Genomic DNA, 17,763 nt, shown 5'->3' on the forward strand with positions numbered 1-17,763 from the left:
GGTGAACGTTCCTCCTACCTATACCACAGATATCGTCTGACGCTGGCGGGTATAGGGTTTCCACCCGGACCCTGGCCTGGCACTCCTCACCACTGCTTGCAAATTCCTCCCCTAGCTGTTTGCTGCCCACTTGGCAGCCCTCAGTCCCCAATCTGTTTCTCTTGACTCCCCTCAGAGCTGAGCTCTGAAAATCCCCGAGGATTTTCTCACTGGATTTTGTCATAGGGTAAGTTCGCCACGAGGTTGTTCAGTCTCCAAGGCCAAGTGAGGGATGCTTTAAGATGGCGTCAGGGCCCTGGGTTCGGTCCCCAGCTCCGAAAAAAAAAAAAAGAAAAAAAATATGGCGTCAGACTCAGGCTCACTCAGCTAAGCTGGTTCCCTGCTTGCTCGGCTTTGTATCGGGAGTCTCCAGCCCTGGAAGCGTCTGCTGTGGGTCTTAGGTACGTGGTCATATTTCCTTTTTGGCCTTGGACTTCACTGATGTGGAGGGCCTGGGCTCTCCACACATAGGCAACAGCAGCATCCACTTTGGTCAGGATCCTCCTGGTGAGACATGGCATTTGGAATGAGGAAGGAGACCCATATGAGATAGAATGCACCCTCTGGGAAGGGGCGGGTATAGTTTTTCTGGATACCAGGCTGGGTGCCTGACTCTGGTCCTTGCTGTACATTTTCCAGCCATTCATTGGACAAGCCTCTTGATCTTTGTGACCAAGTGACTTTTTTTTTTCTCCATCTTTATTAACTTGGGTATTTCTTATTTACATTTCAATTGTTATTCCCTTTCCCGGTTTCCGGGCAACATCCCCATAACCCCTCCCCCTCCACTTCTATATGGGTATTTCCCTCCTCATCCTCCCCCCATTACTGCCCTCCCCTCAAAAATCACATTCACTGAGGGTTCAGTCTTGGCAGGACCAAGGGCTTCCCCTTCCACTGGTGCTCTTACTAAGCTATTCATTGCTACCTATGCAGTTGGAGCCCAGGGTCAGTCCATGTACAGTCTTTGGGTAGTGGCTTAGTCCCTGGAAGCTCTGGTTGCTTGGCATTGTTGTTCGTATGGGGTCTCAAGCCCCTTCAAGCTCTTTCAGTCCTTTCTCTGATTCCTTCAACGGGGGTCCCGTTCTCAGTTCAGTGGTTTGCTGCTGGCATTCGCCCATGTATTTGCTGTATTCTGGCTGTGTCTCTCAGGAGAGATCTACATCCAGTTCCTGTCGGCCTGCACCATCTTATCTAGTTTGGTGGCTCTATATGTATGGGTCACATGTGGGGCAGTCTCTGAATGGTCGTTCCTTCAGCCTCTGTTCTAAACGTTGCCTCCCTATTCCCTCCCAAGGGTATTCTTGTTCCCCTTTTAAAGAAGGAGTGAAGCATTCGCATATTGGTCATCCTTCTTGAGTTTCATGTGTTCTGTGCATCTAGGGTAATTCGAGCATTTGGGCTAATATCTGACCAAGTGACTTTTTAAAATTCAATACTTTCAATGGACGCTGTCTGTCCTATGTCGCCAAAGCCCTCACAAGAGCTGTGGTAGCTACAATGACTGTTTAGAGAAGAGTAAGGCAGAGAGGCTAAGCTGTTCAGCCTCAGTGACAGGTGGTGACATAGGTGTCCTGAACCCAAAGTAGGGAATCCTCCAACATGGAGACTTTGAACCAGTGATTTCTAAAGCATACTCAAATCTATCATCTACCCTCTTACCACTTGTGGTAGCCCAACCTACCTGTCTTCTAGCCATCATTCAGAAAGCTTGAAGCTTGCCCTCTGAGAGGAAGACCTAATAATCATGGAAGCAACGGGGCAACCTGTCAACGAGTCAGCTGGTACTTTAAAGCCCAGACATGGAGGAAGTGTGAGACAGGTATCTTTGAGGAAGTGTCTTTGGCGGTTAGGTAACTGATACCATGGGACATGTGGAGAAGGCTGTCTTTCAGGTCCAAGTAAACTTCTGAAGGTGGGCTCCACCTCCCTGTTATCAACTGTGTGGGATTTCCATGAGGTTGCTTGGAATCATGATTGGGTAGGAGCTTGGTGTTCAGCAGGGAGGAGTGCTGGAGGCAGCCTGAGATAGCCCCTCTTAGCAGTATCTCTTGCTTCCCAGCTCAGGGTGCACTGGACACAACTCTGAACTTCAGAGAGCAGCAAGACAGATGCTCTTGGACCAAGGAAGGACCCACCCGTCTGTTTAGGGGTTGGGGATTTGGCTCAGTGGCAGAGCGCTTGCCTAGGAAGCACAAGGCCCTGGGTTCGGTCCCCAGCTCCGAAAAAAAGAACCAAAAAAAAAAAAAAAAAGAGATTCTTGGGGCTGGGGATTTAGCTCAGTGGTAGAGCGCTTACCTAGGAAGCGCAAGGCCCTGGGTTCGGTCCCCAGCTCCGAAAAAAAGAACCAAAAAAAAAAAATTCTTTGACCCCACAGATCTATTTTTTATGCATCAGGCACAAACACATTTCAATAAGTAAAGCCTATTTACCATTTCTCTATGTTTTTAGGGCTGATGCTAAGGAAGCCATCAAAGCTACAGAAATAATGACGTCAAGATGTTCTTTGCAGTCCTATGCATGTGTGGGAGAACTGGGGATTGGGGGGTGGGTGGGTTAATTTTTTCCTTTTCTCTTAAAGAATAAGGCGACGTTTAAACAAGCGGTAGTCTTCTTGCCTTCCAATCATTGTGTAAATATTAAAAGTGATGACACGGAGGCTCTGCTTTGATAAGGGAGGACAACTCTAAAAACAGATAGACATGGAACTTCCGGCCGACACAGGAAGTGGTTGCGTTGTGAGTGCCTCACCAGCAGGTGATCTTCCCTTCTGCAGGAGACCCGGCTTGGCTTTGTGATCTGCTTGAGCCAATAGACTAAAGTGTAAGTGACATAACCAAGTTCACAAACTTGGCCTAGACGGGCTTGTCTAGTCTAACAAGAAACCCATGGCATAGCTCAGCTGCCAGCCCAGCCCACATTCCTGGAGGAGGCTGGTCCAACTGAGATGACTGTAGGTGTGTGAGTGAGCCTGCCAGGACCTGCCTACCCAGGTGAACTGCCCTACCATGCCATCCACGTCTCTACCTATTACCTCCGAATAAAGAAATAGTTACCCCTGGTGGGGAGCAGGGGAGAAAGACCTTCAAGGAAGGGCAGCTAGCACGACACTGGTGTGATGAGTAGGAAAAGGAGACTAGTAGGGAGGGAGGAAGGTAGCGTATATGGTTGGTAGTGGTGCATCTCAGCCTGGTTGACCCCAGAAGGTTGGTGGGCCAGTGTTGTCTGTCATGCAGCCATGGACGACAGATATATCCTGCAACGGTAACCATATAGACCAAGGCCATTTATAAGTGGAAGAACTCCAGGAGGAACGCTTCTAAAATGCACACGGTGCATTTACTAAATGGTGGCGTTATAGATGGTTTTTAATTTGTGTCAAAGTCTAAGAGTACACTTAGCTATTTATAATGAAAAATAAAGGCAGGTTCTAAAAAATGCAAATGGGGACTGAGCTTTCTTCTCCAGAGAGCTTTAATTCAAACCACTCCAGCATGTTTGTGCTCAGGCTTAGGACCTCATCATCAATTCCTGGCTACAGCAGACACTTGGTAGAGGGAACCGAGCCATGCCTTCTGCTCAGGGTAGGACCAGAAGCTCAGAGCTGTTTCTACAGTCCCCTTGCCTCCTGGCCTCCATCCTATGTCACTCACAGCCTGAGCTGTGTAGGAAGCCCACTCCTAGTGGCATCTTCTCATGTATTCACTGTGTTTGAGAGCTCCAAAACCGAGCCAGCAAAGTGCCTGGCATTTAGAATGTGAAGGCTGTACCTCAGCCTACTTCTAGGTCCTTCCTCCTCCCCCTAGACATTTGGAGAAGAACTAGCTACTATCGCTTTCCTCCTGGCCTCACCGTGTGAGATACAATAAAGCAGAGTCCCCCAAAGTTAGGGCCATTGTATATACAATTGTGTTCCCTGTGTATATAGTATAGCATGAACAGTATAGCAGGGTGACAGGCACCTCTGTGAGTGCATATGTGTGTGCGAGTGTAGATATGGGTAAGTGTGAATGTGTATGTGTGAATGTGTATGTGTGAGTGTGTATGTGTGTGTGAGTGTGTATAAGTGTAAGTGTGTGTATGAATGTGTATATGTGTGTGAGTGCATGTGTGTATCTGTGTAGGTGTGTATGTGTGTGAGTGTAAGTGTGTATATGTATGTGAGTGCATATGAGTACATGTGAGTGTATGTGTGTGTATGTATATGTGTGAGAGAGTATGTATGTGTGTAAGTGTGTGTATGAATATGTATATGTGTGTATGTGTGTATATGTATGTATGTGTGTGAGTTCATGTGTATGTTTATGTGTGTGTTGATGTGAGAGTATGTATGTGTGTATGTGTGTATATGTGTGTATCTGTGTGAGTGCATGTGTGTATGTGTGTATATGTGTGTATGTGTGTGAGTGTGTAAGTGTGTATATGTATGTGAGTGCATATAAGTCCATGTGAGTGTGTGTGTGTGTGTGTGTGTGTGTGTGTGTGTATGTGTGTGTGTTTTGGGAGCCATCAGACTCCTCCTGCTAGTTTTTCATGAAACATAAAACAGACCATTAAAACTACAAGTCTCCACGCTGGACTGAAAAGCACTAGAATATATTCCTTTTCTATCATTTGCTTTTGATTTAAAGCATGACGGTTTTGAATGCGAGTGAGGGCCTGCTAAGATGAGCCCAGCCTAAAGAGTTACACAATAAAAAATCAGGAACCATTTTTTGTCACTAAGTTTTGGAGTTCATTGTCACATGTCTACGGGATGACCAATACAGCACTCTATGAAGACATGGCTGGACCCAGGAGGGAGGGATGATGGGAACTTGTGGCCTCTACCCATAGCCTAGTTTATCTGTTTGGATCCTCAGCCAAGAAGCACCGTTCAGCCTGCCAGAGGAATTTAAACAAAGGAGAGATAAAGGGCCTGTTTTCCACAGACACACAAAAAGAAGATCGAATCATAATTCACTATTATGCACCTCATATTTCTCCTCTGCTATTTTTTTTTCCTAATGGAAACTGCTCCAACTGCTTCACGTGTCAAAACTAAGAAAGTTTTCTAGGACATCGGGCCCACGTGGATTTCCTGTTCTCCTTTCGCTGCCCTGTCTTCGATCTGCATTACCTTTCTGCCTCCTGCCTCTTCAACTCCAGCTCCCCATTTGTTCCCAGAGGGACGGCTGAGAGCAGGGAGGAGGAACTGGAGTCAGAGACCAAGCAGTATTTTTGGAACAGGAAGGAGCAGAGCGGTCCATGTCAATATATTTCTTTCTTTTTTAGATTTGTTTTATTTGTAAATTATATATGTGTTCATAAGCGCCTGTATATGGGTGTGTGGTTGTGTGTGCAGTGTCTGTGGAGCTCCAAAGAAAGCATCACATCTGGACTATAGTCACCGGTGACTGTGATTCACCGGAAGTGAGTGCTGGGCATGGGCTCCTCTCTGACTGTACTATGTTCCCTTGTGGTGCTGAGCAATTTCCCCAGTCCCTCATCAATACATTTTATTGATTGTATTTGTGACTATATTAGTTACCTTTCTATAAAAAAGTATTTACCATTGGTGGGGAGCAAGGGAGAGAGACCTTCAAAGAAGGGGGATAATATAATACGGGCAGCACAAAGTAGATTTGATGGGTTATTTAACAAATAAAACATCAGGAAAGATCAGGAAAGAGAAAGGTTAGCATGGCCTTGAAAGGAGTTAGGGAGAGGAGGAAATATATCAAATATATCAAAATTGTATGAAGTTCTCAAAGATTAGTAAAACATTAAAATGTTCATTTTATTTTTATATGTGTGTGTTTGCTTGCACATTTGTGCACGTGTACACCCATGTGAGGATGGATTCCCTCAGAGACTATTTCAGATCTCCGGGTTGGCATTCAGGCTGTGTGAGCCACCTCATGTAGGTGGTGGGAACAGAGCTTGAGTCCTCTGTAAGAGCAGCGAATCTTCTTTACAGTTTAGCCAACTCGCCAGTCCCTACTCACTCTTCCTGTTGCTCTGACCAGATAACTGACAAAGGCAACTCAAAGGGGGAAAGGATTATTTTGGCTCACAGTTCAAAGGAAGACAGTCCACGTCTGTCAGAACAGCAGCAGTCATGTGGTCCTTGGTGCTGACTAGGATATGCACACATACTAAGAGCGCACAGCTGGCTTCTCTGTTTCTCTTTTTCTCCAGTCTGAGATTGCAGCCTTAGTCAAGTCATTGAACTTCTGTGGGCCTACAGCCTCTCTTCTAAAAGGAAAGGAATTCAAGAATGAGTTACAGACTTAAGGAAGAAATGGATGAGTACACTGAGGCAGCTGGCAGTGGCTGGCCAGTACAAGCTGATGCTTATTTCTTGAAACACTTAAAAAGTGCCATTCATGCTGAGAAACAACTGTCAGAGCCCCGGCCTGCATTTCCTAGTTCTCCTTGCATCTGGATGGGATCAGGTGACCATTGCCTAGCAACAGTAGAGAGGAAAAGAACTGTATACTACTTACAAGACAATGTACAAGTCAAAACTTTTAATTGCCATGTTTGTTCTCTTTGACTCTAGACTCTAATCGACTTCTAGATAGCTCCAGAGTGACCTCAAGACCACACCGTGCAGGAGCTACAAGAGTCTCTGAGGAGAAATCTGTGAGAAGATGTGCAGACTAAGGTGATGTAGACACAAGCAAAGGAGACACAGGAGCCACCAGAAGCTGGATGAGGCAGGAGGGACCCTAGCACCTTCTGAGGAACTCAGAGTCTCTCAGTTCTTGATTTCACCTTTCAGGCCTGCCGACCCAAGAGGAGGAGTCTCTTCTGTGGTTTAAGTCTCCTAGTCATTTGTTCCAGTGCTTTCAGTGAGGCGTGTGCTGGGCCTGGCTCAGTGCCTGGCATGAGGAAAGCACTCAGGAAACGACCACTTTTAGGAACCTGCTTCCAATACCTGTCTACTGGCCTCCTTAGAGACAGGGTCCCAGAGGGAAGGTAGGACTTAAGTCTCCTGTGTGAACTCCCAGGGAAACTTCTAGTGAATCAAATAGGATTTACGATGAGTGGAAAGAGGCAAAGGCTGGGGCTTGCTGAGTGATTTTTATGATTTATAGATCACAGACAGGAGTTTTCATTAATGTGTAAAACAAAAGGGATTAAAATGTCTCCCCCCGAGTGTTTCTTTTGATCATCCTGGGCAAGCAGTTCAGCACCACCCTGAAGGTGGCCCTAGGGAACAGAGGCTGGTTCAAAGCATCACAAGAAGACTCAGGTCAGCTGAATCATCCCTCAGACAGAGGTCCACTGGGACCCCAAAGACTCGCTTCAGCAGAATCTGTCTCCTGGGTCACTAGCCACATGTGGCTATCTCCATTGAGGGGAATTAAAATTGAATGTACTTCTCTCCTCTGTACACGTCAAAGCTCTGTAGCATCCTGAGGCTACTGTGTTGGAAATCTCCTGTCCAGAGCCAAGTCCCACAAAGAGTGCTCCACTGGAATTCTCAGACAACCAAGGCTAGAAGTTCTGCATGTCACCAGCTGCTGTATCCTCAGACAAGTTTTTGACTCTGCCTCAATGTCCCCATCTCTAAAAGGAGGATCGTCAAAGAACTGATTTTATGGGGTTGAATTGAATATTGTGCCTCAGCCCGGGTGTTCCGAGAGGTGCCTGGCACACGCATGTCAGTGCTGGGAGACTGAGTTCTCTGATGGAAAAGTCTACAGCGGAGGAGAGGTGAGAACACAGTCCAGGAGTTAAGAGGCTTCTGATATTCCCAGGATGCTACAGGGTCAGGCTTGGGTTCCAACCCATGCTTCAAAGCTGTGTAGCTTTGAACCAGTCCATCCTCTTTGGGCTGTTAGATCACAGGTAGGGCAGAGTGTGTGTCTCATTGAATCACATATTTACAGAAAAAAAGACCAATGGCAGAAGCCTTTTAGAAACTAATATTCTTTGACCCTGATCCCTGCTGTTAGGAATGTAGTAGAAAGAAATGATCAAAATTGATTACTGGACAACCAGAGATTGTCACTGAAGAATAGTTTACAACAGTCGAAACTCTGATAATCGTCAAAATATCTCATTAGAGGAAAATAACAATTTCGTGGGCACTCACAGAAGACAGACTTTTCCAGAAGCACAAAATGCGGTGTGGTAAGATAGTATTGCATGAATGGGATCGTGTTTCTCTTTAAAGCAAGAACACATTTACAGTTATGCAGTCTAGTCTCTACAATTTACTCCTAGATTTGTTTCTAGAAAGGCTTTGTGTCTCTAGAGAGCACCCCGCTGATATTGACAATGGTTTCCTTGATTGGACTATAATTTTTATATTCTTCTCTTTGTTCTGCCTTAACCAAATTCTGTGAAACATGCACTTGTTAGCTTCGGGTGCAAGCTGTCAGCCTCAGTACTCCTGAAGGACTTACCCAAGGCTGGCATTCCACAAACTGATAATGAATAACAATAGAAATGAGTAAGTAAGTAAACATAAGTAAGCCTGCTATGTGTGTGGGGGGTGTGTGGGTGGAGACTCTCTTTGGGGCTTTCTTTCTTTGACTCATAAGAAAGGAAAGGTGAGGAAAAATGAAACATTTCTCTACCGACATGCACATGAAGGATGAGCTTAAAGCATGCGAGTTAAGTCTGACATGATTAGCTGCCATTTTCTCTAAACTCAGTAGTATCAAGTAGACCCATCCTTCAGTATCTATGGAGGATTAGCCTCAGGACCCCACTGACGGCCCATTCTGCAGATGTTCACAGTCCTCTTACACAATGGCCTTACCTTCTGCCGTCATGGACTGGACAACTACACACAACCTAAGGCCACTCTCATGTTGAAGTTGCATGGCATTGGCCCATCTCACGTCCATGCTATGAGGGCATACATTGGCATACATATATGGAAAAGGTCATGTGGTATATGCCATAATCTAAAAATGGTAGGAGCCCTTGGTCCTAGAATCTTGTGTTGGCCAGCCTGGTCTTTATTATAGAGAAATAACCTGGACTGTTTCAACATGTTCTGCAGGTATCAGTGAAAACGTGACTGTATAACCTATGTTTTCTCAGCTCTTACCTGCCAGGGGCTGCAAAGGAACAACTTTCATGTTGATATAGAAGCCTGCAGAGCGTCAGCCTTTACTCCTATCCCTGAGAGCTATAGATTCTCCATGGGCTCCAACTCTTTGATCCACTCTGCTTGTAGGTATCCATGCAGCAAAGGCTCACGGGGGAGTCTGGCTGTTAGATGTAGGTGCCCTGCAGACCTGCTCCACACCCCAGCAGTATCTCAGCCCTGGAAACTGATCACAGTGGCCACGGGAGAATCTGCTACCCACTACCAGTTACATCCAGCTACTAGGATTGAGGGATTGAGAGAGAAGACCCAGGATCAGCTAACTCAGAGATCAGGGGAGACAGTGGGGTTCCAGGAGGATGATATCCCCCGCTGAGGAAGAAGGCATCCCCCTTTCAAGAAGAGCCTCCTGTGATTCTGGGCTTGGCTCACAGTCATTCCCTTATGCTCTACCCCAGTCTGACTAGCACCTCAGTTGTTCTTCTGTCCTCTGTGTTTCCCTACACACCAGTGTTGCCCATAGTCCGTATGAATTCACAGAATTTATCAAGAGCAAGCGTATCTTATGAAGTGGTGTGATGATGAACCAGTTCTCCAAAGGCAGGGAGGGGAAAGGAAATGGTGACACTTGGCTCTGCTTGTGGTTTTGTTTTGTTTTTTTTTTTGTTTTTTGTTTGTTTGTGTTTTTTTTTTTTTTTGGTTTTTTTTTTTGTTTGTTTTTTGTTTTTTTTTGTTTTTTTTGTTTTTGTTTTTTTTTTTTTTGTTTTTTTTTGTTTTTTTTTTTTTTGCCGTAACAGTATAAATTCTCCCTATCCCGATGGCCTATAACCTTACCAAGGCTCTTGGGGAATCCTCAAGATTCAGCCGCAGAGTGGATGGCCCTGACAGATGTTGGCAGATGTCTTTGCCACAGTAAGTGTTTAAGGAATGAGAAAGGTTCCCTGTCAATGGGAACAGGCTACAGGCAGGCAGCAGCGGAGAGATCTACTTTATTGTCTCAGCCCCAAAGCGGCATCACTTGTGTTTTGAGTCCTACAAGCCATCGTGAGATGAATTCCCCCAGCTTCTTGCCATGTTTATGCCCGGCCCCTTCTGGCTCACCTTAGGCTGGGGCAGTGCTAGGAAGGTCCCCTTAGGTCTCAAACCCAGGGCAAAAGGCCAACTGAGGCAACTATTAACAAGCCAAAGTGGGCCCTGGACTATCAGTTCTTTGGCCTCAGGGCAAGAGGAGGCAGGACCATCAAAAGTCACATTCTCTCTCTCTCTTACTCTCTCTCTCTCTCTCTCTCATTCTCTCTCTCTCTCTCTCTGTGTGTGTGTGTGTGTGTGTCTGTCTGTCTGTCTGTCTCTCTCTCTCTTTCTCTCTCCCTCCCTTCCTGTGCTGTCATGATTCAACCCACCATGTTATAATGCAGACAAGGAGGTCCTCACCAGAGACTAATAGATGGGGACCCCTCGTCTTAGATGTCTAGCTTTCAAAACTGTAAACTAGACATATGTTTCTTCTGTATAAGTTCCCACCCTCAGGTGCTTTGTTAAAACAGCAAAATAACTAAATAAATATAATAATTGAGTATTGGCATTTTATACCTCTATGGCATTCTTGTTTCTACCCCTGAGTTGGACTCTGAAATCTAACTTCATAAATTTATTTTACCTTGTACCAATCAATTCATGAGAAATGACATGTCTGTGTGCGTGTGAACTGGGTATATATGGTGAAAAAGACCTACTGAGTTCCATCAGACGCTAAAGTTGTTCCCAGAATTTGACTGCATTTAGAGTCGCCATAGTAACACAGCCTTATGTCGAGGAGGGTGTTTTGAGAAGCTGTACGAGGAAGACCCACCCATAACGTATGTAGCAGCATCTGTGGCCTCGGGTCTCAGAATGAATAAAACAGAGAAGTGGGCTGAACACCAGCGCTCAGTTCATTTCTCTCCAGTTCCTGACTGAGGATACTATGTGACCAGCTGCCTGGTATTCCTGATGCCTCCCCTCCCCTCTTTAAGGGACTGCAATCTCCCAAACTGTGAGCCCAAAGAAACCCTTAAGTTGTGCCACCAACTCCTACAGGGCTTAAACATCCACCAACACAGCTTGGACGGTGCCAATCCTGCGCTAGTCACGTAATGGAAACTGCGCAACCTCCTTAGGAAGATGTTTTGAGCACACACACAAAAACGATGATAATGTTCTGTGACATAAAACAAGAGGATTTTCTCCAATCAAATGACCAGCATGGCAAAGGTCCAGGGATCTTGCTGTATCTCTTTAAAAGTCAAAATGTGATATAGAATAAGGATGGTGACAGTCTCTGGTCTCGGTGGTTTTGCATTGTGATGGAGACAGGCTGATAGAGCATGTATACTGGTCGATGAGACATTACCCAAAGAAAGAAGCCGGGCAACGCATGTGCCAAGGGAGGCCAGGACACTTGAGTCCTTCATGTGACTGTGGATGCAGATGTGTCACCTAGGGGCTGGCGTCATATCTGGTCTTCTTCCTGCATTCTTCATTGTCCAGCTTTCCCACAAAGACGGGAGATGTTGCAACAAGGAACAGATGTTTACAGTCAGCCCACCTGTGCTTTAGCCAGGCTCTGGCTGCCCCAGAGAGGTGCTGCAGGCTGTTAATACTGTGTTCATAGCATCGCAGGTTAAAATACCTGGTTATAAGGGAAGAAAAATGGGGCTGAGGGATGTGCCATTAAACAATGCAAAGAAAGAGAAAGAGAGAGGAAGGGAGAGGGAGAAAGGGAAGGGGGAAGGGAGAGGGAGAAAGGGAAGGGGGAGGGGGAAGGGAATGGGATGAGAAGGGGAGAGGGGAAGGGGAAGAAGGGGAGAGGAGAGGAGGGGAGGGGAAGGAGAGAGAGAGAGAGAGAGAGAGAGAGAGAGAGAGAGAGAGAGAGAGAGAGACCTCCTACTAGGGAATAAACACACAAGGCTGCTTTCCATGACTTTTCATGATGTTTTTAATTCTCCTGCTGACATTTAATTTTGCTGCAGCTCTATTCTACAGACGTTCTCCCCTAGTTACTTTCCCTGCATTTGTTTCCAGTAGTTGCACTCGCCTGTGGAGAAGGAATTCCAAGACCCCTGTGGATGTCGGCAGCTACAAGTGCTACACATACTGTAATGTTTTCTGATACGTACATATCTATGATAAAGCTTAAATTTGCAAATTAGCTACAGAAAAAAATTAACCAGAACTAGCAATAAAATAGAACAATTATGATGATGTGGGCAGTGAAAGTACTTAAGAAACCCTATGAATTATTTATCTCTGGAATTTTCCACGTTACGTTTTCAGACTGCTGTTGACCATGGGGAAGGGAAGCCAATACCAAAACCATGGCTAAAGGGGAGAGTGCTATGCTCTCATAAATACATCGCTCTCCTTTTCTTTTGTAGTTTTAACAATCTGACCTCCTACAGAGGAGAAAGCTGATGATATTTGCCTCAGCAGGGTGATGTGCCTAGGCACAGAGCCTAGGCACAATGGCTGCTGCGATGTCTATCCTGGGGCCACCAGCTCGCTCTCCCTACCACACACAGAACATGACACACACAGGGCAGAGGCTCCCGACATGGCTGATTTATGGGACTTACTCACCGAGATGCTGATGCAGAGAGGCTTACATAAGCAAGCAGTTGCCAAATCGGAAAGGGGATTTGGGGGAATGAGAGGGGCCATAGACCAGCTGCACACAGACGGATGCTCTTGGCAATGGCTCCCACGGGAGTCCTGAGTGACAGAAGGATCTGTGGAGTCAGTGGGCACAGATTCAGATCCAAGATCTGTTACATCCCACTCTGGGCATGATCCGGGGAAACTCACTTGGCTTTCTGTGCTGACAGAAAACACAGGCCTTGTGGGGTAGGAAGGAGTTTATGTACTTTACAAGACTTTCCTTGGATACTTGAAACCACAGAGACCACCAAACCCCAAGTAGAATCAGTTTCTCTGTACATGCACACCTATGACAAAATTAAATTTATCACTTAGGCACAATGAGAGGTAATTACTAGTAATTAAAACAATACACCACATTAGAAATTATTTAAAACTTTCGAATTGCTTATTTCTGGAATACTCTATTAGTATGTAGTGACCATGGTTAAACATGGTGTGGTGGTTTGAATAAATAGTGAATGGCACTATTAGGAGATGTGGCCTTGTTGGAGTAGGGTGCTCTTGTTGGAGTAGGTGTGGCCTTATTGGAGGAAGTGAGTTTTGAGTCTCATATGCTCAAGCTATGCCCAGCGTGGCTTACAGTCACTTCTGCTGCCTGTGGAGCAAGACGTCGGGCTGTCTAATTTCTCTTTCAGCACCATGTCTGCCTATACTCCACCACGACGATAACGGACTAAGGCTCTGAAACTGAAAGCCAGCTCTGTTTCAATGTTCTTTTTTTTGTAAGAGTTGCAGTGGTCATGGTTTCTCTTCACAGCAATAGAAACGCTAACTAAACCACGTGGGTAACTAAGGCAACAGAAAGCAACAGGTCCTTGGCTAAGGGAGGTCGGTGATCCATAGAGATCTGTGTTGAGATTTGGATCTTGACTGCCTCTCACGGTTAGAACGATTGATCACCAGCAGGTGGCGCTAATGGAAGGTTGTAGAATTGTTAGGAAGCAAGGCCTCGCGGGAGGAAGTGGGTCGCCAAGGGTGTGATTTTGAAGGGTGTTTCTTCTCTGTGTTCTCGGACCCTTTCTCTGTATCCTGTTCCTCACGAAGCGAGCAGCGCCCTCTAATACAGACTCCTGTCTGTACGGTGCTCTGCTTTTACCAAGGTAACACAGCCGGTCTATTAGAGCTGAAGCTGCTGAACACACAGCCACTCAAAGCTGACTAATAACCCGTGGCCCGGCACAAGGAAGATGCTCAGTAAATATAAATACTTTCTCTTGGCTGCCCTTCTGTTCTAATTTCGCAGTAGAGTGAGTCGATGGGAGGGCAGCCCTCATGTCTCTAAGCTCCGTATTGCTACTCAACAATCGTCTCGGGTTTTTGATTCCTACCACCAGTAGCAACAGGGACCACCCAATTAAATCACTTACCATACTCTTGCTCCGGTTATGATAGCTATTTAAGAAATCACCCTGTGGTGGTTTGAATATGCTTGGCCCAGTGAGTGGCCCTTTTAGGAGGTGTGGCCTTGTTAGAGTAGGTGTGGTCTTATTGAAGTGTGTCACTTGGGGGTCTGCTTTGAGGCCCTCCTCCTAGCCATAAGGGAGTCAGTCTTCCCCTAGTGGCCTTCAGATCAAGATGTAGAACTCCTAGCTCCTCCTGTACCATGCCTGCCTGGATTATGCCATGCTCCCGACTTGATGATAATGGACTGAACCCTTGGATTAGGCAGCCCCAATTAAATGTCGTCCTTACCAGAGTTGCATTGGTCATGGTGTCTGTTCACAGCAGTGGAAAGCCTAACTAAGACACACCCCAAAGCATGCCCTGAGACACAACACTCATTTACTCTGCTCTTGGATTTGTGGGTTTGGAGTTCAGGGAGCCTGAGAGTTAGTTTGTCTCTGCTCTGTGGTTCAAGGCCTCAGCTAGGAGACTTGAATCCTGTTCAGTTCAGGACTGGAACACTCTCTGAGGATGGTCACTCCCATGTCTGGAAAAGAGATGCTAACTTCCTACAACCTAACATTTGACTGCGTAACTTTTCCCACTGAGTGGATTTCCCAATGGCCCTTTGCTAACATTCATAAAGCACCATCTATCACCCAGGCCTCTCCCAAAGGAAGAAGGAGTTTCTAAGTTATTTTGTAGGTTCCAGGAGGAAGCTCCCGGTCCTTGAAGGAACCACGCGCCATCATTGGTACTACCATTGGAAAATTCCTTCTCCTAAGAACTTTTCACATTCCCCTTTCCTTGTCAATGTTCCTGACCCCCAGGCTTTACGAGATCCTTGTCTGTGGGGCTGGGTGGGTTAGAATCCTTGCTCCACCTACACAGGACTCAGTTCAAATCTCCAATACTCATGTAAAAAGCTGGCCAAAGCACTGTGAGCGGCAGGGACACAGGATTGCTGGGGACTGCTAGTCATCCACTTAGCTCTAGGTCCAGTCAAAGATCCCCCCACCCTTTTCTCATGGGTTTCTCTGAGCCCTGGCTGTGCTGGAACTCTCTATAGAGGCTGGCCTTGAACTCATTGAGATCTACCTGCCTCTGCCTCCCGAGTGCTGGGATTAAAGGCGTGTGCCACTGCTGCTCGGCCTAAAGGTCCTTCATAAGGTGGAGTGTTATGGAACAGAACACCGATGTCTCCCTTTAGTTTCCATGAATGTGCACGTGTATGACTATATCAATGACACACACATATACCGAATCTCATACACATATTACACATACTATACCTATCCAAACATACATATACCACACACATGCACAACTCCTTCAGACACCACACACATGCAGGCGCATACACACTAATAAATCTCCATTAGCCACGAGGCCCATTAAACAGGTGGTTGACTCTCTCGTTGGAGTCAGTGAGTGAAGGCGGATGGGATGGTGCCCCCCAGCAGAGTACCAAGGAGCCTTGAGTGACAATTTTCCTTCTGGGACTTATCAGGCCCTCGGGTGGCAGGCTTAGGTGAGAGGTGCAAACACTCAATGGGCAAGAATATCTAGGTTGCACCCATTGCCCTCAGCCTGGGGACACCAGAGGAGACCTCTAGAACTTCAGGTGGCTGGGGACATATCAGTGGGATGAGGGTCAGAAGAGTCCCTTGGTGGCCAGGGATGTCTGGGATTTATCACTGGGAGGAGGCAACTTCTAATCTGGCTCTGCCCCTCAAGTAGAGAAACTCTTGACCAGGCATCAAGTCTGCCGGCCTCAGCTCCATGCAAATGCCTAGCAGGGCACTGAGGTGTGAGCATGGTGGGGGCAGGGTTCTTGTTCTTGCTTTTTCCAGCTCTACTCTTACTGATCTCTTTATCCACAAGAACATGGAGTGCAGAAGCCAGTTTGTCCCCCTCTCCCCATACCAATGTTCAGTTGTCTTATTGGTTGCAACGACTTTCTGCCTATGAAACAGAGTCAGTCTGTGGGAGGTCCCTAGCATGACACAGTCCCTGGCCCTGGACAGTTGTCTGGAAGCAGCTGTGGGACCCACTGTTTCCAGCCTCATCTCCAGTGGTCTTTAAAAGGTAGAATTTCCTCCTTTCTCTGGACTCCACCATCTCTAACTTCACAATGCTGAGCAAAGTTTTCAAAATGCTAATGATAGAAGGGAGAAAACAGAGGTTCAGAGAGGTGCTCTGATTTGTTCCGAGTCACACAGGATGTCACGGACAAAGGTGGGAGGCTTTGACTGCACTAGTGTGGACAAACCAGGGGCTAGTGACAAGTCCAACCCTTCTACCTCCCTCCCCTGCACCGCACAAGGAAGACTGTTTCTTCAAACAGGCTTCTCTGCCAGCCTGAGAGACGGAGTGCAGAAGAAACATTTTGGAATATTTATCAGGATGGTCTTGCGGGGTGGGTAATGAGTTTGGCTGTTTGACATCTGTTTCCCAGGAGACTCTGGAAAACGCAGGGGCAGAGTCCCCAACAGCAGCTGAGGGCTGCAAGAGACTAGGTACCTGCTTGTGGAGTTTTTTGTCCCGGAGCAAGCTGTGTGCTCAGACTTGACCATGTTTGGGCATGGAGGCTCGACCCAGATGGAACTGAAGACTGCTTCCCTAGAGACCAACTGGAGACCAAACTTCCTGCTAGAGCTCCAAGGCCTGACTTGGGGTGGGGGGGTGGGGGCCAGTGGAGAGAAACCATCTGCCAGCGGAGACCCAGGGAACTGTGAGTGCTACATCCCTGAGAGTTTGGGAAAGGCTTCTGGGAAGCCAGGGCTGAGGGGAGATGGTGGGAGACAGCAGCCTGTGACAGCATGGATAGGGTGGTGAAAATCCCTACCTCTCCTGCTGCCCATTAGAGTTCTGGCACCGGAGGGCCTGCCTGGCCTGTTGACCCTGGTCTAGACCTCTCTTCTGTGGCCAGCCAGGAGGTCAGGACCTGTCTTATCACTTGTCATCAGGATAGGAGTTGACAAACAGGCCTGACAGAGTGTACCAAGCTTCTTCAGTTCCTCAGTTAATGATAGCTACAGTTTATGGAGGCCTTCAACTGCAGCAAGTAGGTAACGCCAGCCGTGTTGGTGGGTCTGCCTCAGGACTCTGAGGTAGGTGCTATCTTTTGTGTTTTAACAGTCACGTGGTTGCTAAGCAGCAAAGCCAGGAGTCGATCTTATGTCTGATGACCTCTCTTCTCTACACTCCCCCAAAACCCTTACACACTCTATCGCCAGTCCTTCTGAGGAAGAGGTTGACAACCCAACAGTTAAGCCATATAAGACTCTTCCTTAACCCTTTGCAACTTTCCTAAGTTCAGCCCAGGCCTAAGGTGACTTTTCTACACAGAGCTCCATCCAAGGGGTCCTGTGGTACTTAACATCTCACAATGAGGATAGTCTCCCTGTAGTTTAATTGAAATCTCTTCTGGTATCATGGAAACCCATTTCTTCCTGTCTGAGGCCGCAGTGGGTATATCAAAGCTTCCCATCCTCCTTCTTGTTGGAGGTTCTCATTAGGTCTACTGAATCCCAGATCCCCACCTAAGTTTTACATTTAAACTGAATCTCATGATCGAGCGCAGGAGTTGA

At 46.8% G+C, this 17,763-nt stretch overlaps 2 protein-coding genes across 7 annotated transcripts in view; one reads left to right on the forward strand and one right to left on the reverse strand.

Moving 5' to 3' along the window:
* Kcnip1 (potassium voltage-gated channel interacting protein 1) overlaps positions 1-17,763 on the reverse strand; it is a 369,300-nt gene that overhangs the window by 321,758 nt on the left and 29,779 nt on the right. The gene's annotated exons all lie outside the window — the stretch shown is intronic.
* Kcnmb1 (potassium calcium-activated channel subfamily M regulatory beta subunit 1) overlaps positions 16,531-17,763 on the forward strand; it is a 56,992-nt gene continuing 55,759 nt past the window's right edge. Inside the window, exon 1 of one of the 5 annotated variants that reach the window (XM_039085796.2) lies at positions 16,531-16,904. The gene's annotated coding sequence lies outside the window, so the exon portion shown is untranslated. 5 annotated transcript variants of the gene reach the window in all.

This window comes from Rattus norvegicus, chromosome 10 (genome assembly GCF_036323735.1).
Source record: "Rattus norvegicus strain BN/NHsdMcwi chromosome 10, GRCr8, whole genome shotgun sequence".
Classification (NCBI taxonomy): Eukaryota; Metazoa; Chordata; class Mammalia; order Rodentia; family Muridae; genus Rattus; species Rattus norvegicus.